The sequence below is a fragment of the Haliaeetus leucocephalus genome, unplaced genomic scaffold, assembly GCF_000737465.1.
Source record: "Haliaeetus leucocephalus isolate CR32 unplaced genomic scaffold, Haliaeetus_leucocephalus-4.0 Scaffold229, whole genome shotgun sequence".
Lineage (NCBI taxonomy): Eukaryota > Metazoa > Chordata > Aves > Accipitriformes > Accipitridae > Haliaeetus > Haliaeetus leucocephalus.
In genome coordinates, this window is record NW_010972665.1 from 9652168 (window position 1) to 9678342 (window position 26175).

At 39.0% G+C, this 26175-nt stretch overlaps 1 protein-coding gene across 1 annotated transcript in view; it reads left to right on the forward strand.

Moving 5' to 3' along the window:
• GRID1 (glutamate receptor, ionotropic, delta 1) overlaps positions 1 to 26175 on the forward strand; it is a 554546-nt gene that overhangs the window by 2703 nt on the left and 525668 nt on the right. The gene's annotated exons all lie outside the window — the stretch shown is intronic.

Sequence of the window (26175 nt, forward strand, 5' to 3'; positions counted from 1 at the left end):
TCGCGGAAACGGCTGCGGGAGGTGGCGGGGCACAAGCCGGCACCTCTCCCTGCGCATCTGCCCCCGTGCCCCCCAGGGGGAAGCAGAGCCGGGGCGGCCCTCCGTGCGAGTGGAGCTCCCTCCCGGCTGGCTGGGGAGAGGGTAAGGTAGCCGAGTGGCCGGCTGAAAACCTTCCCAGAGTTTACAAGATCTGACAAGTAGCTACGCGGGTAAATAATTTCAATTAGACTTTTGCAGAGGGAACCGTTTAAATTAATCAGCTTGCCTTTACAAATAAGACTTTAAGAAGATATTATTTGTGATTTAATGAAGCCAAGGTTAATTATGGCCTAGGTTATTTCAGAAGATGTGCTTTTCAGTAGTAATTATTCTAGAAACAGAGAGCTATTTATATACCCAGACGAGAATATTTAAAAAAAATGATTCATCACCAGCCTTACCCTTAGTTTTACAGAGCACAGAGTGAATCTTTCCCTGTATGAAAATTTGCATTAATCCATATGTATTTATGTCTAGGTTGTGTACATGCAAATTATGGCTACAAAATTACATCAAATGTTAATTTTCATGAACTCTGAACAATTTCTACCACTATCTTTTTTTCCTCAGAGTAGGTGCTAGTTAATATCATGCACGTTCAGGAGAAACAGCAATATATACCTTTTCAAGGGCCTGATCCCATTAACAATAGGATTCCTCCTGCTGCTCTGAAAGCTTAGCAAGGTGGTATGAAAAAAATCTTTACGAAAATGGGAAGAAGAGGACTTTAAAACAAAACTCCACCCACATAGTCAGACACCAGAGGAAAACAAAAATCTCTAAATAATGGCAGGTTGATTTATTGGCAAAGATTAACTCTGAACAATTGGATCTTCTTACATTTGCAAAAGCTCAGTGTCCTATATTGGAGCTTATTCATATTCATGGAAGTGACAGTAGTTGGCTGGCTGAACAATTGCTTTCAACAACGTCTCTTGTCAGAAGTAAAACTTTATGAAACTATTCTGAATGCCCTGGGATCTGAGTTGACAGTCTTGTGGACAGAGTCCCTTTGCTCAGTTTTGTTGAAAGCAGAAAAGCATGACCAACTGGAGGGTTCTTCTTGATCTAGTAGGATTTTTTTTTAATTGGTTTATTTGCTAACCTTGAAGATTAATATTGCATATATGAAGACTACTATGAAAATAAAATTTCTCTGTTGAAAATCTATGCTGAAGCCACAGAAAGACTCTGGTCAGATTTTTAATCTTTTTGATACAGAATCTTTGTTCTACCTGAAGAATATGTGTAAATAAAGATGCTTCCTCTTACCACTTTCACGATGCTCTTTCAGAGCTCATGTGCCCATTGCAATTAGAATCACTCTTTGATGAACTGATCCCACACTGCAGAATTCAGGAAGTTGTTGATGAATGTTCAGAATTCCAAAGAGAACTTGCTCTCTGTCACTACTTCATTAAAGCGTATCAATGTGTCTTCTTTTGGGAGGACTACAAAATGATCTTATCTGCGAGTAAAACCTTGCCACAGTGGGAGAGCTAAGAGGAGAGTATCAGACTTTGCTACCAATTTCCTGGCTTGCTTTGTTAGTTCAGGTCGGGTCTTTTTTTATTTGAGATTTAATTTCCTATTTTTGAAAGTGTTATACAACATGCTGACAGAATGATCCATGGGACGTAGAAGTTGCTGGGCTATTCTTACTGAGCAGTGTCTCTCTGCCCAGTGTTACTTGGTGTCATTCTGACTGTTCAAAATCTCATTGTATCTTACTGTACAGATGTCCTGCTCATTTTGGTAGAATATTGTGTATGGTAGCCAAAACAACCTGGAGCAAATCCGCTGCCCAGACTGCTCGCAGAATCTTGCTGCTGCTACATAAAATGCCCTGACATCCACATTATTCTTCTGCAATGTCTTTCTAAGCAGCGCCATGGAAATCAGTGTTGCAAGCATTAGTTTCATAGCAATGGAACTTTTTATAGTAAAAACCAATCTGGAGTAAAAATAGACCATTGTGATACTACTGCCAGAATAGTTCACGCAATCAAACCAATCACAAATATTGTTTTTATTTGAAGCATCTTTTGCACAGTCTTGTGAGATGACATTGTAAATCATCCCTTAAGTCCTTTTGAAAGAGTGCTGCAAGCAAGGACCTTCATTTCAATGATACTGTGCTGGTAAAATTATGGAAAGTCATCTCTCCATGGAACAAAGTCTATTACACAATAACAAGACTTTAATTACTGATGGAGACAGTTTTTAACATGTATTTGACCTGGCATTTATTGTGCAGTTGAAGAACTTCTGCGTGGGTAGGAAGCATGGAAGAGTGGTAACTGTAGGGTTTTCTCAGTAGGAGCAGTGCATTTGCAGAGCTAAAGGCCAAACAGAAAATAACCTTGCCTTTCATAAATGGAGTAGCTGGAAGGTGCTGAGAAGTGTTGTAAGATTTTGAAAAAAAGCTTTAGGGGCTTTGCTTTAGAGAGACAAGGGCACTACTGTGATAGTTTCTGGTGACCGAAATAGGTAAATAAAATTCAGAGATCTGTTTTCTTCAAAGACTTGGTGGACACTCATGTTAATGGTTGTATCGGGTGCCAGAGAACAGTAATTAACACAAAGTGTAAATTGTGTTCTATCATTGTCTTTCATTTTAATATATGTTGCAGAAACAAGATCCTGTTGTGCTGATGAGTAAAGAGATTCTTTTGGCCCCATCAAACTCATATTCTGTAACAAATTGTGGCAAGTGGGTGGAAGGAACTCCAGTGGCAAGGGATGTAACAGTAAAGAATAAACAGACCCTGGTGCACGCATAAAATAGGACTTCGTTGTCTGTTCGCGCTTCCAAGCAGTTGTTGCATTTTGTGGAATATTGCTTTTATGTATGTGGCAATTACTTGAGGGAAAAATTGTTTTTGCACTGACTGTCATGGGAGAAGATATATGGGGAATCATTGTTCTTTTCATATGATTTTAAGGAAATGAGCTCAAATCACAAACATGATGTCAAATTATATCCTTGCTTCCAAAAGAGCTATGTGCTCAGTTTCTGTTAAGTGATTGAGATGTGAGATAATAAGTGCTTGTTTGTGTGTGGTGTGTGTTTAACCTAGTACTGTGATAACCTTTTTTGATTCAAGGATTCAAATAAGCTCAAAGGTATGAGAAACACTTTAAAGCTTTCAGTTCAAATTGGGATTTTCAAGCATGCCATTAGTGTTGAAAAGGGACTGTGTGTATGACATATGGATGGCAAACAAGTTTCCAGCTGGGCTTGAAAATGTGATGGCATGTTTAAACTAAAAAACAAACAAAACTAACACGTAAGTTTTTAAAATGTTGCTTTTGGAGGGGGAGTAGTTAGCTGTAGGTCAAAACTGGGGCATAGGAAAGCTAATTACTTAACTTTTGTAGTGCTCTTTGGAGAAGGGATCGAAAGGAGATAGTTACTCAGAAACTGTGAAACTTTAAAGCCCTTTTTCTCAGTGGATGATGTTTGTGCATCTATGGAGCTTTCCTGGAGCTGAAACTTGCTGTTCTCTCTGCATAGCAATTTCAAATGAATTGTTTCTAATTTGAGCAGCGTTGTATGTGTGCTTGTTGATGTTAAAATGCTGTCAGCTCTGGAAACCAGAACAAATTTGGAAAATCAGAATGTGATTTGAGAACAAGAATGGTGTTCCATAAATGGGTTTATTGTCAGTCCCATGTATGCTGCTGTGGTTTCAGAGCAACTCAGAGCTGCTGCTTGTTTGGATGTCTGTGTTTTGTATACCACTGAGTGAATCTGATCTCTTAACATAGTCTGTAGGACTTGGTAATGATACATACCTGGTATAGAATAGACAGAATAGACTATTTCAGTTGGAGGAGACCTACAAAGATCATCTAGTCCAACTGCCTGACCAATTCAGGGCTGACCAAAAGTTAAAGCATGTTGCTAAGGGCACTGTCCAAATGCCTCTTAAACACTGACAAGCTTAGGGCATTGACCACCTCTCTAGGAAGACTGTTCCAGTGTTTGACCACCCTCTTGGTAAATAAATGCTTCCTAATGTCTAGCCTAAACCTCCCCTGGCACTGCTTTGAACCATTCCCACGCGTCCTGTCACTGGATACTGGGGCGAAGAGGTGAGACAGTTCTTGAACTATCTTGGCTCAGCACATTATTTCAAGTTACTATCACAGTTGCTTTCTAACAGTTTTATTTGTTGGGAAGATCTAAGCTGATCAATGCGTAGACAACTAAGATGAAATACAGAGCTGGAGAACGGGACTAAGCAGCTCCATTGTTATTCTTACATTTATTTATCTGGCTAAAATCCCAAGCAGAGCTATGCTTGTCATATATTCATTGCCCAGTGGTAGGGAGCTGCAGAGGAGCGGAGTGACTGTATGCTTGTGTGTGTGTGCATATGTCTTGGGGTATTTGCACATAGCTCTTTTTGCAAACCTGGGACTCTATTTCAAGCTAGTGCAAGTGTCCCTGACTAGTAACCCACAGGTGGGCCAAAAGCTGCATCCTGGTTTAGGTGAAATACAGACTTCAGGCTTCAGTTAAAGGACTGTTTTCTGTTGGGAGAATTTAGACTTAGGTGCCCATTAAATGTAGGAGAGGAAAACCTAACAAGAACTGTGAAAAGATACCCCTGGGTCATGGTGGTAACCTTTCCCTTGCCATTGGGTAAGCCCAGATCCAGCACCGTCAAACAGGTGTTTGTGTAAATGCGGAGTAAGACATGTTATTTTGTTGAGCTATAGTTTCACAGGCCCCAGAAGTGAAGGTTGTTTTTTTTAGAGGTAGGCTTTTTTTAATATCAGAATGGAAGAGTAGAGAGAAAGGAAAGGGAAGCATAAAAAATGCTATTAAAATATAAGATGAAAATTCATAAAATATTGCATATACAAATTATTAGTTTTTGGTTTTTTTTAAAAAAAAACAAACCCAAACAACCACAAAGCTTTATTGATTTGACTGCATTGGATTGGGGAATTTGGTGCCAGAATTGCAAAGGGTTGGTTTATATCAATATACGGTCAATTAATTTTTCTCCAATGGTTTCCCTAGAGTCTTTCATTGTCACGTAATTTTACCTTTATCTGCTCTTCTTCCATGGTTTGCTTGAACACAGGTTTCACACTGTTTTCATCAGGGTACGGGGTCTTGTTTGGAAGTTTTTGACAGGTGAACTCCGAGCTCTCCAGAAAGAACATATTGTTATATACTTTTTTTCCTAGGTTTAGTCTGAGCTTTCAACACTTTTTAAAAACCAACCAGAAAGAGTGTAGGTAGGGGTTCCCTCCCATGGTCAGAGAGGCCGTGCTGTGCAACTACACATTTTTCCTACTAGTTTGCTGCAGTTAAAAGCTGTTGCTCAGTGGGGTGAATGGGTTTAACAGTTTTACCTCCTTGTGCCCTCTGAGACCAGACCAGGACTTGTTAAGGACTGCCACAGTGAAGACATCTGTGGCACTGTCATCTCATTGTGCTTATGTTTTTATGCTCTATAGTTGCATGGTTCAGTGTATTATAAACCAGAGTGTTTAGCAGAGCTGAAGAAAACAGCAAATTAATATGTCCAACTCTTCTTGTGGTGTTCTTCCGCTGAAAGCAGGGACCTGCAGATTTCTTCAGTAGGAAGGAAAGGACTCAATAGCCCGTAAAGGAGTCTGCTTGGTGCTGAGGATGAACGCAAGCTGAAGACTGCAGGCAAACATCCAAATACACCTTTGTTTTGTTGTTTCATTCCACTTGTGATTTGTTACTTTGTACTCACAGCTATTCAGGTTCTGGTCACAGTTTAACTGCAGGCGCAAAATATTTTGTACTTTTGGGAGGCAGTCCCACTCAAACACATCACTGCTACGGCTTGGGTTCTTTTACAGGATGTGCTGGGATTAGTTCCACCCCAGCCACGTTCTCTGTGTTTGCAGAGGCTGCCATCATTTCAGGCTGGGGCTGAGCTGCCCGGCAAGCGAGCTCCAGAGAGTGCCATGCATTGGGGTGCAGCAGGCAGTGAGGAGTCAGGGGAAGAAGGAGGGAGGTGCTGCTGTGAGCTCACAGCTTAGCACCCCAAGGTAGTAAGGTTTTTTTGTGGAAGTACCAGCAGCGTGAATGGGACCTGTTCGGAGCTCAGAGTCCTGCTCCAGCTCGGTGGAGGCTGGTGATGAGGAGGTGGCGTGCTCAGCCTGCCACAGGAGGTGTCTCAGTCCCTGCTTGCTGTGGGATGATAGGGAATCCCGTGTTATTTTCATGCTTTGCAGTTAGAAAGTTTTTATTTTGGCTGAAAGATTTTTTTCACTCCCTCCATCTGCTTAACAAGTTAAGCTCATGTCTTTTCTCTCTTCTAATTCGCAGACTTGATAATACCTTTATTTCCATGTTAGGTGTGGACCTCCCATCTGTTTTAAGGGTCTCATACACAAGAGCAGCTGCAGGCTAGGCTACAATTCTTTTCCAGTACCTAATGGTCTTTCCCACTGATCCTGCTGCTGATCCTGCTCATTTATCAGGGAGCTGCAGTTGGGTTTCTTATTCTAGGATTTCATTATAGAAAATATGCTACATCATTAACTAGCATGCTAGAAATTATCCCAAAAGAACAGAAATAAGCAGTCTTCATAAAAATATTAGCCAATGTGTTTCAGGGTTAAAGATTTTCTTTCTGCTTCTCTTTTTAATTTTTTTTTTTCTTGAAGAAAATAAATTTCTGAGTGCTTACTTTGTCTGGCAGCTTTTCTCAGTCATTAGTGTGGAAGAGGGTCTGTAAGTGTGAAATGGGTCTACAAAATGGCCTCAGCTTCAAGTTAAAATAATGGCTTAAGAAAATGATCCTAAACTGTGAAATACAATCTGTATATGTGCATATACATATACATGCATGCCCATATACCCCATACAACTAATTTAATTGCTGAACTTACTGTAATGTGTCCAGCAGGGAAGATGCCTTGAGCCTTTCTGTGTTCAGAATCTTCCAGCTACAGGTGATTAGAGGATTGACTATCTAAGTATTACATTTTAAATTACATCTTCATACTTGCAGAATGAGATGAATTTTATATTTTGATGTCATTTATCATGCTATGGTTGAGCCATACAGTGAAAGGAGTTAAAACTACACATTCTTTGAACAGAGGGGATATCATCATGTTTATTAAAACTGTTCATGGCTTACCATAATTATTTACTGGAAGGAAAACAGAACAAAGCCTCAAAGCCTAGTTATACAACTACAATAGTGCCTGACCATAAGACTACAGTGCACTAAGACTGTGGCTGAAATAGTTACTTTGGATTTAACTTTTTGCTATTTCAGAGGAAACATAGTCAAACTCTTCTTCATTTTTTAGGCAAAGATCAAAATGTTTTTCATACTTTTATTCATAATAAATTCCCTCTGAGGAGAGTTCCTGCTGTGTCTTTATTTGTCTCTGTCATCTCATGCTTAGAGGTGTTTTTTCAATTTGCTCCTCAGAAAAAAATTTACTTGGAATGCATTGTTGGAATCATACTGCTGTGTGAGTCTTTTAATTATATGAAATTAAACTTTTTTTTTTTTAAGCAGATGTCTTTTTATCTGAAAGTGCGCTGCTAGAATGAAAATGGCCCACACAGCTTTTCTGGGAAGAGATTCTTCCATAATTTACAGATATTTGAGTTCATGATTTTGAAAAATGGCTTACATATTCAATTTTGCATTTTGACAGGTTTTTTTTACATAATAGAACTTGCAGTGATTTTTCTTACATACAGAAATGCTGTGTGATTCTTTCCATTTGGAAACCTGTTGAAAGAGGCCAGATTTCAGACCAAGGAATGAAACATTTTATGCACAGGGCACACAGAAGTTATGCAGACTACCTTACACAAAAATGTGAAATGTGTCAGCTCTGAAGTTGAAATCTAGATGCCATCCTGAGAATCCTTTCCAATTCATTCTTCACTGAGGAAAGGGAGCAGCTAATGCTGATCCTTAGTGTAGCTCTTTGGTTATTAGGATTCTTGTACATGAGAAAAATGAAGTGAGACCATTAAATAGTGTGCAACATTTTGAGAACCTCATTTTATATCATATGTAGATCTGTAATCATTTCAAAGGCAGATAATAATGATATGCTAATATGCCAAGATTTCTTTCATTTACATAACTTTAAGGCAATAAATATCTGAGATGAGAAATATGTTGAAAGGGTTTCTTTTATGTTTTTACTAATACCTTGCATTTAGTTATAATTTGGAGACCTGATTGCTGTGCTTGAAACTCCACAGGTTTGTGGGTTTGGAGTGCTTTTTATAGCCTGACAGGTTTCTCTTATCAGAAGGAGGCTGTCTATGCTAGCCCTGCTTTTGTGAAGTTCCGTTCCTTTGACCCTGTTGTGGCATCTTGGTACCTGTCCATTTTTTTTCCTTTTGCCTATTATATTATATATTCAGATACACAGTAAGAATTAATACTGGAAAGCACTAATAGCCAGTGCTTAAAGGTAAAAAGAACCAAGAGGCATTAATTTCAAGTGGTGTTTGGCTGCATTAAAACACACAGCAGGGTTTCTACTGCTTGACCTTACTGAGAACCATTGCCTTAGCAACTTTTCATAGAGGGAGTAAAAGGACAGTAAGAAAACAATTTTTTTTCCCTATATTCAACAGAATAATATCCAAGAAATTACTTTCTTGCTTAAAAAATACGACAAGCTCAAACCAAAATACTCCCAGTGGGTCTGAGCTCTCATTATGTATCCTGTCTCTCAGTCCAGTCATTTAATCTTCTGCTTTTTAACTTATTTACCTGAGTCTTTGAGATTTTAACTAGTAGCGTTGCTGATGGAATACTTTCAATATCCTCAAAATCTCATTGACAATCTGGTTTGTTCTTATTTAGAAAGTGAATAAAAGGTTTTTCCATATAAGCAAATGTTTGTAAAGTTAATGAGAATTGTCTTTGTCAGCAGGTAAATGACTCTACTTTGTACCATTACTTGATATTTAGGAAATACCAATTATTTGCTGCTTGGTAATACTTTCAGTGGAGAAACTGCTAATCTAGAGCAGCATTTCCATAGCCCTTTGTTTTCTTAACCTCTCTGCTTCTGGATAAAGGTAAAACTTGGGATGGTGGAAGGAGGAGTTTGTTTATGGGAGACAGTCTCTCACTGTCTTTTCTGCGTGTTTGCGAACCCTTGACTTAATTTCACATTTATTTAAAAAATGCTTTAGAACTCCAAGGAAAACTCTGGTATAAATTTAGCATTGTCTTGTGTGGAATGTTAGCTGCATTTTAATCTAAATGACCAATGTTTGGTCCATTTTCTATCCTACTTGTGGATATTTTTGGAATGAGAACAGTTATCTGAGAGGCTCAGAGAAAAGGAACTCAGGATGTGATGTCTGCAAGGGTCAAAACAGAGGGCTAGGATGTTGAAGTGCACAAAAAATAAAAGGGAACAACCCAATTATCTGCTTTAAGTTTATTTTTACTGAAACTTTATTTTGCTTTTCTTTCGGCTTGCTTTTGTCCTGAAGTACTTCAGTTACTGCGGAAGTAACTGTTTTTGATACAGGTAGGACTCAGTGACCCAAACAGAAAAAAATTTTGTGCATCCTCTGGTCTGAGTGAGGGACTTGCACAGTATGGGTCTGGATTTTTAAAGAGGCTGGAGAAGGGCAGGGATGCCACAGCATTAGCAAGTAATCAGTCTGCAAATAATCAGTCTGTGGCAGGCATTTCCCTTCCAGAGAGAAGAAAAGGCATTTCCAAAGTGTGCTCACAGGACAAGATGGGGAAAGAAAGATATGGACTAGCAGAAGTTGAGGTTGACTGAACCTCTGCTTGTAGAAAGTCACTTGTCCAGGGCAGCTTGAAATGAGAGTGCCTATATCTGGATTAAAGCATTGTGTAGTCCACATGAAAAATAATTTCACATATCAGCACTACCCAGCCTTTTTTTTTTTTTTCTTTAACCCCCTCCCCCCCAATTGTAACGGAGCTGATGGACTATGTGTGGTAACTCTTAGGGAACATTTGGGAGGAAGGTCTTACAGCAAGGCTTCTAGACAAGCAGTATCCTCAGCCATGAGTTAGCGCACCCATTAAATGTGTTACAGTGCTTTGGCAGCCAGTGGGGTCTTGCCTTGCCTCTGGATGGGTACTGACAAAGTCAGCTGTGCAGGCAAGCAGAAGTGCTGTTGTCAGGCTTGATTAGAGACAGCCCTCTTAGAACAGGTGGCTGGAATAATCTTTCTTTCCCTTCTTTGCCAGTGCCAGTGCCACTGGTGTGGCAAGATTGGTTCACAAATGGGTTTCTAAAGGCTTAATACCTTGTCATGTGTTGAGGACAGTTTAAATTTCTGTGACCATGGTGTGTCCTCTTTGCTTTTACATCGTTGCTTAAAAATAAAACATAATTTCAGCTAAAATTGAGAGTCATCTGGGTAATGCAATCACTAGTGATGCCTGATTCTTTCTGAATCAAATCTGCAATCCTAGTTCTCAAAAGGCATTTTGTTGTATTTCATTAGTTTGTTTTGGTTTTTTTTTTTCCAGTAATCTAATATTTATCTCAGAAGAGCTCCATTCTGTCATCCATTTGGTTTGTTCTTAGTGTCTTATTGCTGAGTCAGAGACCATACAATTGTAGCTGATATCTTTATGCCTGGGGTTCTTCACCAAAACTTCAGTTTCTCAAAGGCATCTAGCTGGTGAGACACACACTTTCCTGGCTGTGGTTGTCCTTTTCAGAGCCACCTCCTCGCTTCCAGCCATGCCCCATTTTATATGGACAACAGATTCATCATTCTACTTCCTAGCGAGGTTTGTAAATGTAAATTATTTCTCCGAATTCTGATGTCTTTTTTACCTGCCTTCTCTTGTTTGGTAGCATGGTGTTCCCCCCGTACTTCTCTTCCCTGCCACTGCTCAATGCAGTAGATTTTATGAACATGGTTTTTGTGATTTGCTGGATTATTCTATTTCCACTGCATTTTAATCATCATGATGACAACATCTGTTGGCAGCAGTACACAGATGGTTTTTTCAGAGCATATTCTAAGGTTTGTAAATGGTTACTATATCTACATGACAAAACTAAGGTTTTGTCTTTTCCATATACATTAAAAAAAGTAGAACTGCATTCTGGAAATGAAATGTGTGTCTCTGGGAGACTTACCGCCTTTCAGTGACCGCCAGGGGAAACCTTTAAGTTTCACACAGCTTCCGCTGTGTTACCTGCTGCAGTGAGCCTGGGGTTTGTATCACAGAATTAAGTCTCTCATCCTGCTTTCACTATTATGATGGGTAATCTTCCTCTCTTTTTAAATTTTATTTTAGATTTTAACCTTTAAAATTGTTTATCTCTGACATCATAAGGAAATGGAGAACACAGATGGACAAGAAGCCAGAGGTGCTCCTTGAGAGCATCATGGTAGCTCTAAAGAATGGCAAAATATCAGGAATGTAAAAAAGAAATTACAAGAGTGGTCAGCTATATTTGCTATAGGGCATTCTGGCAACACTGGCAGTTAAATCCATTCAGACTAAAATGGTAATTTGGTCAAAAAATACTTCATAAAATGTCCATGAACTAGAAGGCAGATTATGTATTGTCATAGTTTTAATGCCTTTTAATTTTCTTTCTTGTGCTAATTATCTTCAAAGAGACGTTGTCCTTTAGGCAGCTCAACATGCAGAAAAGCACCTAAGGGGAATGCAAGAAATAGTTTGTTGATCAAAAACAGGAGTTCATGTCCTGCACTCATGGTGGCAATGGGGCTCTAAACTGGATTTTGGTAATCCTGCTAACTGGTCTTTTATTGTTGCTGGCCTGTAGGGAAACTATTTGTAAACTGGAGTCTTGTGTCTTGCCCTGAGAAGTTGTGGGTGGTTGTGTTGAGTCAGTGGAAGTGGCACATCTCCTTTAGGATGCTATAAGAGGAAGGCTTGGAGCAGGATGTGTGTGATGTTTTGGCTCTGAAACTCATTTTCTCAGAAAAATAAATGAATAAGCTGTTACATGGGTTAATTAATAAGAAGGAAATTATTTTGGATCTCTTGTGTTTGTAAAAAAGGGAAAACATGCTTTAAAATGTTGATGTTCTTTTGGGCTTGCAGGGCAGAAAAGCTTACAGTCTGTAACTTGTGACAGACTTATAATGTATAAAGTTGGTTGTTTTTGTTTTTGTTTTTTTTTTTTTCAGAAATAGCACTGTTAGTTGCCCAAGGGTGTAGTTCACCTCTGTACAAAACCTGTGCGTGGAATGTAAGTTAACTGTAAAATTCGTACACTGTAAAATGCAGCGCATGAGACCAGAGAACTACTGTAAAAGGCCCTAGAGAAAAATATGTATCATACATACACACAACACTTTACCTAGTTAAATTCAAGTTAAACTCAGTCACAAGATGATCAAAGGACAGGCAGAAAAAGGCGTGAGCCTGCATTGCTCAGTTCACTTCCTGGGACAATTGGGTGAACTAATAAGGTAAGATTGTTCTCTCTGAGGTTGAAGAAGAAATAGGAGGAGTTTCTTTGAATGTAGAACAGCATAGTGACAGCTGGAAAGGCTCTGTTGGCTCCAGTGCCCCTGGAAAGTGCCTTAAGGCAAAATGAAGGCTTGTGTCAATTTGCCTTTTAAATCTGTTCCCAACTACTTTTTTTGTGAGGTGTATTGGACTTAGGAAATACAAATACATATATGGATTTAGAGAGTTCTGTTTTTAAAAAATATATCTCCATCTCTTCAGGGTTACTTTGATTGTATGATTTGTAAATAGCTTGTCAGATTATCAGATTAACTGGGAAATAATCATAGATCCTAGGGCCTTTGGAAAATGCACTTTGAAGATGAGAATTTTAAGTGGGATCTTCAATACGTTGTTAATAAATAGCTTGAGAATTGATAGAAAAACTTATGATACCATTGATAAAATGCAAACCAGTTGAGGAAGCTGGTCTAAAGCTCAAATAAACTTGTATGAGGGAAAATGAAATGGTTCCTGAAAAAAGGTCTGTATATATGTGAACTTTGCAGTTCTTTTATTTTTTTTAATATTTCTGGTTATGTTATATTGATGTTTTTATAAAAAAAAAAAATGTCAAATTATTTCAGCTTTTGGCCAGAAAGTTTTCTAACAGATATGACAAAATCATTATCCTCATGAAACTCTGGAGACAGACAAATGCAGATGTACTTTGGTCTTGGTCTCATATATCTAATTTAAAAAAGTCCTTTGAGTTTCTTAATGAGAGGTTGTTAGTATGAAGTGTGTCTGTGTTCTTTCCAAAAGATTACCAGTTACCTTTTTTTTCCAGGGTATCCATATTTGCAAATAATGGCTCACACGGGAAAAGTGTGGCCATCAATATAATACAGTGTTCACTGTGCTTTAAAAAATTGCGCCTGCAGTGCGTTCACCTGGAATAATACTGAGATTCAAGCTGAAGATGGGAAATATTTGCTGACAGGACTGGCCTCAAGGCATTCTTTTTCCTTCCTAAATGCTGATAAAATTGCTTGAAATGTTCTAAAGTATATTGAAGGATGTCTCAAGATTGATGTATTCGCTTAAAAAAGGATTATTCTATTCTCCCCATAATTATATTCTCTTTTTGATGAGATTTTACAGGAAACTTATTTTATCTCTCTTCCTATAGAAAAGTATTAATATAGGAAGTAAACTTGTTAAGAGTATTAGTTATCTTGATACAGAGAAAGGTCAACTGATTTTCTGGATGCTGGTCCTGGATTAAGTTTTAAATTGTGGAAGTTTGACTCTAACTCTGGTTGCTGGTGAATGAGAATTACCAGGTGAAGAGAAACGGGAGTCCCAATGCAGTTTCTCATGTGCTTGCCAAGCTCTGATCTGTATAGCATAGTAAGGAGGACAAAACTTTATGTTCGTGACCTCCATATGTGTCCTTGGGATTGGAGTTCCTCTTCCCAGAGCTCATGTAGTGTTACCACATACTTCATGCCTCCTTCTGACCTGTCTGTAGGGTCCCAGAATGGATCTTACTCTTGAAATGTGGCTTAAGGTACATGGTAGTCTTTTGCTTCATCCCTTATTTCCTTCCGTCCCTTCTCTTTGCTGTCATCCTTTCATCACCCAAAGTACCAGGCTGGCCAGAGGAAGTGATGAGATGTTTGCTATATTAGGCTGGTACACCTATTGGTTAATTCTGTTATTGCTAAACCACATTTGCTTAAACCGGGAATGGGTTAAACTAGATGTGGACTTGTGAAGGAATTTTTCTCCCTGGTGAGATAAGTGGGGACCTGCTACTTATTTCATTTTTACTCTGTGCTGTGTAGGTTGCAATCAGGATTTTCTGAACTATTTGACAGAACACATTTCTTAATATTGTTGGGGCCAGCATGACAGCCTGAATTTCCTCTGCTCTCCTCTTGAGTTGCCTTGTAGTTCTGGCCCTTGCCCTCTTACTGTAGACTTTGGGATAGTGCAGGCCAGTTGTTTTCAAGCTTTTTCAATTTCTATACTGCTGGAAGAGTTCCTGAGAGGGGTGATAATTTAAATATACTGACAACAGACTTGATTTTTTTTTTTTTTTTTTAATTGCCTAGATTGCTCTGTGAACCACAGGCTGAAACCGGTGGTAGAAGATTTGATTGTATTTTCCTGTGATTGCAGAGAATCGGAGTCAGTGACCCAGATGATCCATCCAGCTTTGTCCCCCAGACGCAGAGCATAATAATAGAATCACAGAATCATTTAGGTTGGAAAAGACCCTTAAGATCATTGAGTCCAACCATAAAACGATAGTATGCTTATTGTCATTAACCTCATGCTTATGTTTATTTTCCTTAAAATGGTCTGTTAAGTCTTTATTTGAAGTGCTGAGGTTTTGTCTTATCATTAGCCAACTACAAAGACTAGAAAAATTGACTGATGTTCTTGAATGACAAGGCATTATCTAAGTGCTGACAAACAGATGAACAACCCCCTTGAATTTGCTAGTTTCAGTTGTTTTCTGTAGGGAAATACAATGTGAAGGAGGAGGACCCTAGGTCTTTGGAGGTATAAGCCTCAGAGATATAAAATGAACATGGGAATTTGGGACGTGTGACAACTATAAGCTCAGATATTGGCCTGTTTGCCAGGCATGACTCTGCCACTGTCATAATGCAGACTAGAAATCTTAAATAGCTGTACTTCAGTGCTTGTAAACTAGTGAGTGATTATTTCATCTTCTGTTTATACCATTCATTAAAGCAGTCTGGGCTGACAAGGCCTGGAAAATTCTCAAGGGTTTTGCTGCTGTTAATGCAGTGCGCTACAATGGGACCTCTCTTGTACAACAATGTCGCTGAGTACTTCTAATATGGTGGTCTATATTGGCACTAACTCACTGAATCATAAGAGTTGCATGTTCCTACCCATCTGCCTCATTTGAACTGATTGCAGCAAATTCCTTGGAAGTTCTTCCTTCTGTATATTGCATATGAACTTTTCAAGTTGATTATGTTTGTTACCATTAATAGCACAGTCGCTATTTGATGATTTTGTAAAAACTCAGATCATTTACGTAAAAAATAGAAAGTATTATTTCTGTGAAGATTTTGAGGAACTGAACTTTTTTTCAGAAATATGAATACAACTCTCCAAGCAATCACTGTACATGGTAATGTTTTACTGCTCTAATTTATTAAATTTATTAAATGCTTTTGTAGCCTTCTTCAATTCATAGAAGCTTAGTATGAGGACCATAACCTGCTTTCTTTCTGTTCATAGAGATCTGAAAGCATAACCTTACAACCATCAATAACCATTTGAACTTTTGCCTGGCTTGATCCTCAGACACATTACAGCTGAGGTTCTAGACCACATGTAACCCCATGGCAAATCTTTGATTTTAAACAGTGCATGTCACAGTTATTTTTTACAAGCAGGCTGAGAATTCGTGCATAGAAAAGCTTTCTAGGCCCTCATACATTTAGACTTGACCTGTGACCAATAGTGTAAGTACTGTGAACATGAACCAGATCTAGTCCTAGGGATACCTATAGTTACAGGATGCAAGCTTTATCTCCTCTACTCCGCCATGTGTAGTAGAGCTTGGCAAACACATGAGAATGTGCTTTGGGATGCATTTCTTTTCTTCTTTCCTTCCAAGTTAGCTTGGCTCTTCAGCCTCAGTGAGTGGGCATCTTCTACAACAAAGCAATTAAATTATTACATTGCTTATGCTTACTGCAATCGCTTGAAATCTTTTGCAGGTATTTCTGAAATATGATACTTGCTCCTTCCATAAGCAGATCCTGCACCTGGGAGGAACTTCTCACAAGCATGGGCTTAAAGGCAGGATGGCTCAAGGCATATGTAAAGCAGGCAGCTCTGGGGCAAGTCACTGGAAGTGTAGCATCAGCTTTAGTTCTAATGATGAATTTGGCTGCTCTGTGAGGCTTGCCAGCATTGCTGCTGCCCCATGAGAAGGGTTGGAATTTGGGAAAGGCAGCTGTTGCAGGGGCAGGAAAGGAGTACCACTCCTCATATTTTCCATTGTCACCCAACTGACATCAGGAATAATAGGATCTGCTCACCTGAGTGCACCACTGGGGACTTCACCTGTGGTTTGTCCCTTAATATTTATTTCCCATAGAAGAAGCAGCCTGGACTTGGCCAGAAACAATCTCTTATCCTTGTGGCATCAAAATTCAATTCTGCCTAAACTGCTGAGATGATGTGAGCTGTCTCTGCTTAACAGTCCGTATGATACATTGTCTGCTTTGCCGGTGTGGGAACTGAATTTGTATTTCTGAAAGGTACAGCCAATGGGAAAAAATTTCAAAGACAGAGCTGCACCATGAACAAAGTTGAAGGACTACTGAGTGTTCTCAAAGTTACACCCCTTTAGTTCAGACACAGGAATTCATCTCACAGGTGATGGCATGCTCATCTGGCTAGGCAACCAGGACTGTGTCACTGGAGTGACTGCTTCCAGCTAAGTCATGAGTTGCAGCAGACTTGACTGATCCGTAAAGACTTCAAGTGGTTCATTTCTAAGAGAAAGAACTGCAGTCTGATATATGCTATTCAATATAGGCACAAAAATGAAGACTATACTGGAGGAAGTTATTTGTTGAAAATCATTCAGTCGCCTCTAGAAGAAATAGGCAGTAAATCTGCTTGACTGTCTTCATTAAACCCAAAAGCATCTGTTGCAACACTTGTTATGGTAACTGAAATAGGTATTAAGTCTGACTGTAAAAGTTATAGAAAACATAGCTTTAAAAATTCATTGCCCGTTTTACTAGTGATTGGCAAATAATTCCTAAAAAGAGGCTTTAAAGGATCTGATCTGTGGAGTTCAGAGTTCTCAAAGTCTTGATTTGGGTTTGACAGTATCTAGGTCTTTCAAGGAGAGTGTTTGCAGATTTACAATCAGTATCAGCTGGTTTTTCTAAGCTCGTAGCTGACTATTAAACAGAAGTGAGCAAGAGCTAGCCAAGTATGGATGATAGGAGAATGAAAACAGGAAATTCCCTATGATGGTCTTCCAGGCCCTAGTGCCAGCCATGCAGATGGAGCTTGGTATCCCTTCTTAGGAGTATTCTTAAACTCTGACAAGAGAAAGGGCCTACTTACTCCAAAATGCCACACTGCATTTACTAATTTACTGTAGCTTCAGAAAGTGAATCTAGAAACAGAAATGTCAAGAGATAGGGCAGAGCTGTAGCTGCTGTTACTAGATAATACAAAACATACAGGAGATAAGAGTTCTGAGCCTGTAATTTTTTAATACACGAAAATGGCTACGTGTAGCACAGAATGTGTTCCGTAGTGGATTAGAGATCCATCACTAGTTTTTAAGCACTTTCAGCAGCAAAATATGAGAACAGTTCTTTGAAAAGGTATGTAGGCATCTTTGCTCCCTTTATCATCCTTCTGAGAAAATGTAAAACAGAAAATGCAAACAAAATTAAACTCCTAACTGTTTTTTAAAAATTCATTCTATGAGATTTGAGAGAGTTGGAAAAATCCTTTATTTCATCTTTGTTTTTTTGAAAGCTGAATGGAATCTGGTCTTTCTGTTACAGACTTCTTATTCAGAAAAACATATTCCTGCCTCAGAACATGTAATTTTTGGTGACAGTGATGTTTTGTGTTACCTCTACCCACTCTCCCAAATAAAATCCAAGGAAACCCTTGCTGTCAGTGCAGATTCTTCTTGTGGCAAGGAATATTTTTGGTCTGAAAACTAAGTAGCTAATCAGGCTTGGGCAGTGGCAGTCCATAGACAGAACCACTGCCTTTTTTCACTCTTTGTAGTTCCCTTTGTTTCATATCTTGAAAATATTTGGGAGAAACCCCTAACTAAAGTAATCTCTAGGGAACTGTTTATTCTTTTAGTGTAACTGGATATCTGACAACAAAGCCTCATTGTATTTGAGAAGACTTAAAACCAAATGGAAAATATGTGACTTTTAGGTAAAAGCTTTAGTGGGCTTTGCCTTCCCTATAGACAATGGTTGCTGGGTCCAGGGCTCGATGGGGCACCTGTGGTGCTGTCCCACTGCTGCAGAACTGCCTTACACCTGGCTGATGTCCCTGCTTCTGTGCAGGCACTCCTCGTGGGAAGGAGGCAGAAGAGTGGTGCGGCTGGGTCTGCTGCCTGAGCAGCTGGCCAGGGGCTGCTCAGTCTTGCAGACAGGCAGTCTTCAGAGGTCTCTGGTCTGATGCTGTTGGCCAGTCACAAAAGGTACCTCACAAACTGTCCTTGGGACTTTTTTGTCTAATGAGGGAGAAGGATATTTTGAGTTGCTCACGACTGATCGTCTGGTCTCTTTCTTGAGAATTGTTACTGAAGTCTGTGTATGTATGTGGACAAAATTTCCTTTTAACTTGAGTGAGGAAGGTACAAACTGAGGCAAGGAAAGTCCCGAAAGCTGGAACTTGAACCAGTCAGTTGGCCTGTATTTCTCCTACTTCTGTGAAATTCATATATATGTGTTTGTACATACATATATATATATATATATATATATATAAAAAAATAGCTGCTCCTGATTAGGCAAATTATGTACGTGTTAGGGAACACTCTTCTTTCTGGGAGCCTTTTTCTGCATTTGCAGCTGTGGTAAGCAATACACAGAGAAGGTTGTTATTTTGTTATGATAGAGTCACTGTTCTTAGCACTAGTCTTTATTTTCTACTGTCTCTTATGAGACTTAAACCTGTTGTTTTCATGCAATTTTCTTTTTTTCAGTAAGAGTTTCTTAAGTGATATATCTTGTTTTATGCTAAAACCATCTTCATAGGAATTTCTTCACAAAATCCTTGCAGTTAGGACAGGCTGATTGCAGCCCCTGCAGGGCATTGAACAGTAGTTTCTTGGCTGCTCTGGTATCTCCCCAGCAGGCCCAGCCTCTGCCAGGCTGGTCTGGTGCTCTCCATGACCCAGCCATCAACTCCTGAGGCACAAGGTCCCTGCAACACTTGCTGACACATAACCTTGTGTTTGCGTTTACACTGGAACTCTTCAAGCAGATACTTAAATGACCATCTCAACGTCCTTATTTCTCACAGAATATTGAACCTTCCATTTAATATCTCCTTTCCTGAGGAAGGACTCTACACAAGCTTTAACACTACTTGAATCCCATTAAGAATTGCTGTGATGCCTAACAATGTATGTCTTGTAACTTGCTATAAAGACAGTTCCTGATGATTTGGTGCAACAGAAATAAGGCATATTTCCATTGAAAGTACTTTTCTTCTTGCCATTTGTTCAGCCAAATGCTTCAGAAATAGCTATGGTGCTTGGCTTTTACTTTTGCAAGCCTGAGTTTTTTGATACTGAACATTTCCTGTTCAGAAATGACTAATTAGCTAGAGGCTCAGAATAAAATAAGGAGGTGTCAAGTATGGTAAAGATATCTAGGGAGGTTGCTGTGTACCTGCACTGTGTGTTTGATTAGGGAACACTTTCAAAGCATGGGAAACAGAGATGCTATCATTCCTACGTTTAATGGGAGGCCTCAGAGACTGAGCTGTTAACTGCTCTAGAGATGGCACTGTGGATTTCCCTTTTGAAATAGTCTTGAGAGATAATGCTCTTTCCCCAGATCCCTGGTGACATGAAGGGCTCAGGAGTGTGTGTCTGACTTACAGCCCCTCAAAGCCTTCTTATCCAGGGGAAATCTTCCCAGGAGTCTCCATAAAGATACTTGAAAAGAACAGGAGATCACTGCTTGCACAGGGCCATAAGATCTCATAAAAAGGAAAAGCTTTGCAGAGTAGAGGGTTTTTCTTTTTCTTCATATACCCCCTAATGACTGAAATCAGTAAAAACCCCCAAACTATAGCCCATCACACAGTAAAGGAGGATGACTTGGGTTAGACAAAGTTTTTAGCTTGATATAAACCTTCTTTGTGTTTTGTATAATAGCCATGTGTCACTGTGAAGAATGCTAAAACGGCTTCTATCAAGAGGAATTTAGATGAACACTGAAAGGCAAGGCGATACTAGTACTGACTTGTTTCACATGTAGTCTTTGTCATTTTAGCAATGTCAAAGTTTCTTATAGCCTGGATGTTTCAAAGAGGCAGATAGGTACATGTAAATGCATTGATTGTTCAGGTTGGTTGTAAGTTTCAGGCTTGTCAAGCAGAGTTTAAAAATCTCAGTTTTTATTCAAAGGAGGAAAAAAAGGCAGTCACTTTCCAGTAAATCTGTGTTTTCTTAAACAGAAATATTTTATCTATTCTAGACATTTTATTGTCTATCACTGTATAGATACTGATATTGTTGCTCTGTAATAATATAATCTTTCTGCTCTACCTACTTGTGAGGAGCATTGTAAGAATTAATTAACAAGTCCTGATAAGAATATTCAGCATGCTCTTAAGTATTTTATTCAGAGATATCTTGCCTCCACTACAAGAACTTGAAGTACTTTTCCCCATTTGCATTAGAATAAAAGGTCAGGAAACAGCTTTGCAGCATTTGACCTGAGGGATATGTTTCCAGATGGTGGCTGGCTGCACCATTTACCTGACAGGATCTCTGAAATTGCTGTTTTGATTGCCTTTCGATGGGTTTGCACCAAAAGTTTTCTAAGTGTGGTTGTCCCTTCCTTACTGGTGTCAGACTTTGAATCTGAAAGAGAAGCTGATAGCATGTCCTGTGAGTGACCAAATTAAATAGAAAACTGGCAAGGTTCTGTCAAAGATGCAACGACTTGGCTGCACAGTAGTACCTATTTTGAGAATGTTTTCAACTTTGTCAGAGGTTTTATGCAGAGCAATCAGCAATACTTAATTAGTTGATTAATCACAAAAAATAGCAGGACTTCAGGGCATGCGGATCACTTACTTAACTCTCGGTTTTCCTATTAACTATCCTTGGTCTTACCATTTTTTTTCCTGGCTTTTCTTCAGCTCCCTGTCATCAGCTGCAATGTTTAGAAGGTCTTTCTTCATTGGAAAACTTACTAAGTGCCAGAGGAGGCAAGCTCTTGCATGGAAATAATTTATATGATATTGATAAAGGTCTGTTATTTTGTAAATCTTGAGAGTGGCAGTATCCTGTCATTTGATGAGAACTCCCTGGCCAAGTCCATGGAGCCTTTCAATTCTTTTCTATCACTTTTCCCAGTCTTTCCGGTTGTCCCTTTGTTTCACATTTGTCCTTGGAGAGCTATGCCAAGGCATGGTTTAGCCCTTGGTATCTGCCTGTAATTTTCTAAAGGAAAATAGATGAAGACTGCACCATTTCTCTTTACCTTTTAGACTGATCTTCATTTGCTACATATCTTTGATAGCTGCCAGAATGCATTTCCAGCTTCCTCGATGGTTGAGTTTATCTCCTTTCAGATCTCATTATGTTCTGCAACTTTACTGCCCTAGGAAGCAAATATATATATATATATATATATTTCTTCATCATGGTATTGTTTTTTCCTTTACAAATATAATGTCTTCTGTTTTCTCCCGTTTCTGAATGTGTGGATAACAGCGGTTTTCCAGAACACTTGCTTTTTATTCTGTAAGTCACTGTACTACAGTCAAGTTCCCTTTTTGGATGTATTGATGTCTCTTTGGTCCCTCTTAGTCTTGTCATCACACATTCCTGCATCATGAAGTGCTTTCTTCAGGCTCATCTATTTCCTTCCCTACCACTCCAGACTTTACTGATTTTTTTTCTCATCTGTGCCTTTCCTTTTCCTTGTCTGCCTTTCCTTTTGAACCTCTCTTCTATCTCTTCCACCAGTGCAGCCAGTGCAGCCACAGTCATCAAATGTTTGTGATGCAGGATGTCTCTTGCCTTAGTACTTTCAGAAAGCTTATGTGAAAAGAAAAAGGAAGCAAACCCACACATTGCTTAGAGGCGAGGGAGGCCGAAGTGCAAGGCATGCTTGCAACAAAAGAAAATCCTGGTATTCCTCACTCAGGAAAAATCTGAGGACTTCACCAGAGTGGAAACACTTGCCCCATACCTTTCTGTTTTGCCCACGTTCCTCTCAGACTGGATGTACATGAATGTGGTTATGCAGCAAGTCAAAGCAGGAGCCATTTAAACTGACTCAGACCGTCTGGGTCTCCAAAGCATTGCATGTGCATCTTTCCTACAGGAGTCGTGGTTTCAGATTTTTTATACCCTGGAATGTGTATTTTCTCCTCCTCTATCTAGGCTGTATTTCCTATTTACAGTGGAGGAACTCATACATCTCACCCTTTAAGACACCCCCCCTGCCCCATGCATCAGAACGGCTGGAACTCTAAAGGATACACTTCAAATGAGCGCTGAATTCTTATATTGTTTGCAGCAACAAACACTACAGTTACAACAAGACTTCCATTATAGTGTATAGCTTGGCTCTTGCCTCCTACCAGCGTCATGGATTCCCTTTCATTTCTACTATTCATCTTTAAACAGCATATGTTATCTGCAGACACAATAGAGAGATGAGCTCTTCAGAAATGTATGTACTAATAATCCATTCTGCATGCTATTCAGTGTGAGGTGGCGAATACTTTGGAATCTGTCCTTCTGTAGGAAAACAGTGGCATTTCAAATGAACTTTATTTTTGAGAAGTAAGGTAGGGCAGTGCCCCGTTTTCCAAAAGAGTAAGGGAAGTACTTCATGTTAACCGGCTTTGTGGATTTTATAAGTAAACACAAAATGCTCAGTTTTTCTCCTAGATCGAGATGACCTGAATCTATTATGTTGAATCGGAAAGAACAACGAGTGTTTGTTTTCATCTGGGGTGTACAGTGGTGAATATCAAACCAGCGCAGTGCTGTAGGTTCAAAATCTGTCCGTTTCCAGTTTGCTCATGAGCATGGCTCTTGAGCAGGACAGGGAGATGTGGGATTTTGGTCTTCCTGAGACGACTTCTCTCTTAGCAAGTGTGGGGATTTCACGCACTGTACCAAGTACATTTGGGGCACAATAAATCAGTAAGTGAAAGGAAACGTCTGTGTATGTTGGTAGGGAAAAGAGGAAAGCTTTAGTTTCACTTTTTTTTATCTGTATTTGCCTGTGCACATGTTGTTAAGTAGGATGAGTTTTCTTAGATGGGAGACCAAAGTAGGCACAAATGCTCTCTTAATTGTGTACTGCATCGTTGCTTGTTGATGAGTTAACTATGAAATTTGGATGTTCACAGTAGGCTGTGGTTCAGCTTACCTAACCCAAAGGTTTCAGTTCTTTGTATGTGTGAGACAAGTTTCCAGCTTTATGTATTCCAGTGGCTTCAAGACAGCTAATTTGGAGTCTTTGTTAGTCAAAATGCATGGTTAAAGGAATTGTGCATCTGAAGACTAATGTGCTCAGTGTGGTTGAGGCTCTGGAGTCAATGTTTGTTGCCATTAAATGAGGGTTGTTTGCAAGGTCTGGAAAATAACATGTCCAGACCTATGCAGTCATTGTCATGTAGCTGCATTACGATATGTGAAATTTTTACTGTGGTTTCTAGTTTTCTGAAGATTTGTTTTGTTTCTGCAGGGAACAGCTTATAGTATCAGGTAGATATAAAGATCTGTAGGAAATTAAGAGTCATTGGGAGAGACTTTGTTCCCCCCTCCTCTGGTTTGATTCTCCCTAGTTTTCTGTCTGAGAGGGAAAAATGTGTCCCACATTGTCATTACTATAAAACAATTCCTGCTGCTAAACTGTGCAAGTTTGGTGTGACACAGTAAGTATCAGGAGGATTATGATCTATATCATACTGTCCCTGAGCGTGCTTCTGTGTATATCTTTCTTGTTTGTTGTTGTTTTGTAAATTTTTCGTGTCTTCTGTTTCCAGTCTTTCTTTCTAGCAAAAAGAATTTATTCTTATGCTTTTTGATGACGTAGGATGGGCGTAATGAAAGTTTATTTTCAAATACTTTTAATAGGCAGTGATCTCTATCCTTTTCTTTTTTACAATTCAGCTGAAATTTAAGATTTCTGAAATAATATTAAAAAAATCTTCATGGAACTAGTAGTAAGAAGGATAATCAAACAGGCATCTCCTTTAACCCATGCCATTCTAGTTAGTACCTCATTTGGGGTTCCATCAGAGATTCAAGGTTTGAGACTTGGGGACAAAATAGAGTGATAGCTTCTGACATTATGTCTTTTGGAAATATGGGCCTTAAATGACTATGCATTCACTAGGTTTTTTGTAGGGTGTACAGAAGATCTGAAGTGCTGAACTTGCCTCTTCAATTTAATTTTCTTCCATTGTTATAATTAGAAATACAGAAATGCATAAAAATTCTGCGTAATGTCAGAGTAAATGGTTATTGAAAAACAGTTTGTGCTATTCATGTGAACTCTTAATTAGATCCTGGTAGATTTGGTACTTGCCAAAACCTGGAGTTTTGGGGGGGAAGGAGAAAATAGACAAATTTAGGGTGAAATGCAAGAAATTTTTCACAGAAAGAAATGGAATTAAAAAGGTATTGCAACATTTCTTGCAGTGTCTTCACATAAAATATTTTTCACTTTTTACTTTTGGAAATGATGTAGTTCAGGGATGAACCCTAACAGTTTTTTATGTAAAGCTGTGGTTGGGAAGTTTCTATACCTTCTGTGAACTTATATCTCCAGATATTACCAACCAATCTATCCCAATTTTTGTCTCTAAAAATTCCCTAAATTAAAAGGAAATATTGTTGAAAGAATAACAATGCCAAATATGCCTTGCATTAAACATTAGATTTTTAAGGAAAAAAAATTCTGCTTCAAAGAGGCATTCTTTTTTTCCCAGTGTTTTGGTTCTGTAGCGGATTTTTATTTTTTTTTAAACCTAGCTCCAGCTATAATTCTAAAAGCTGTAACTGGTAAATAATCACAGGTAAATGAAATATCTCAGCGTATTTCTGTACATGCAGACAGCCTGGCATTCTAATATTCCCTTCAGGGAGGGAATACGTTGTGAGAAATCAAGCCTGCAAATTATCTGTCGTAAAAATGCATTATTTCTGGCAAAGCTACAAATGGGGTGCCTGTGTTGATGCATGCCCACAGTGTCATTAACCATGTTCCTTAATAACTATTAATTAGTTTCACTGGAGCTCTGGTAGTCCAGATTAATTGCAGTGGGAGGGCCAAGGGGAACTAAAACACTCCTTTATTTCACTGCTGCTAAGAGTTGACTGCATTTATTTATAGGAGGCTGCCTTTGGTCATTCTTTAACTGTTTGAGTGATGTTAGTTTCCTTGGATCTTTTTATCTGTCATGACTGAAACAATACCTATTAACACCATCCAGAATTATGACTGGGAAGAAGAACACTCTCCTCTTCCTTTGCATGCCAGTATGCAGCTTCCAGGACCGCACACAGATAGTGTTGCAGGTAGCATTACGGGATTTTCCTTCATCCAAGTATTTTTTCATCCAGTACCTTTTGTTGCAAACTTCGCAAACAAAATGAGGACAGAACAGCAATGTGGTATTTGCCAATGCCCCAATGAACACAAACCAGGAATTGCAACAGGGCAAGTGATAAGAATCTCTTCCTTTGCTCTTTGAACAACTTTATCTTACCATGTATCAATATGGGAGGTCCCATTACACATCGATCTGCTCAGGGACAACTCTTTTGGTAGAGAATTGAATCTTCTTTATTTTATCAGTTTTAAGAACTAGAAACTTGTGGGTTTTTATAATTCTTCAGTAATTGTATCACATGATCAGTTCTGTTGACCCAACTCAAAGA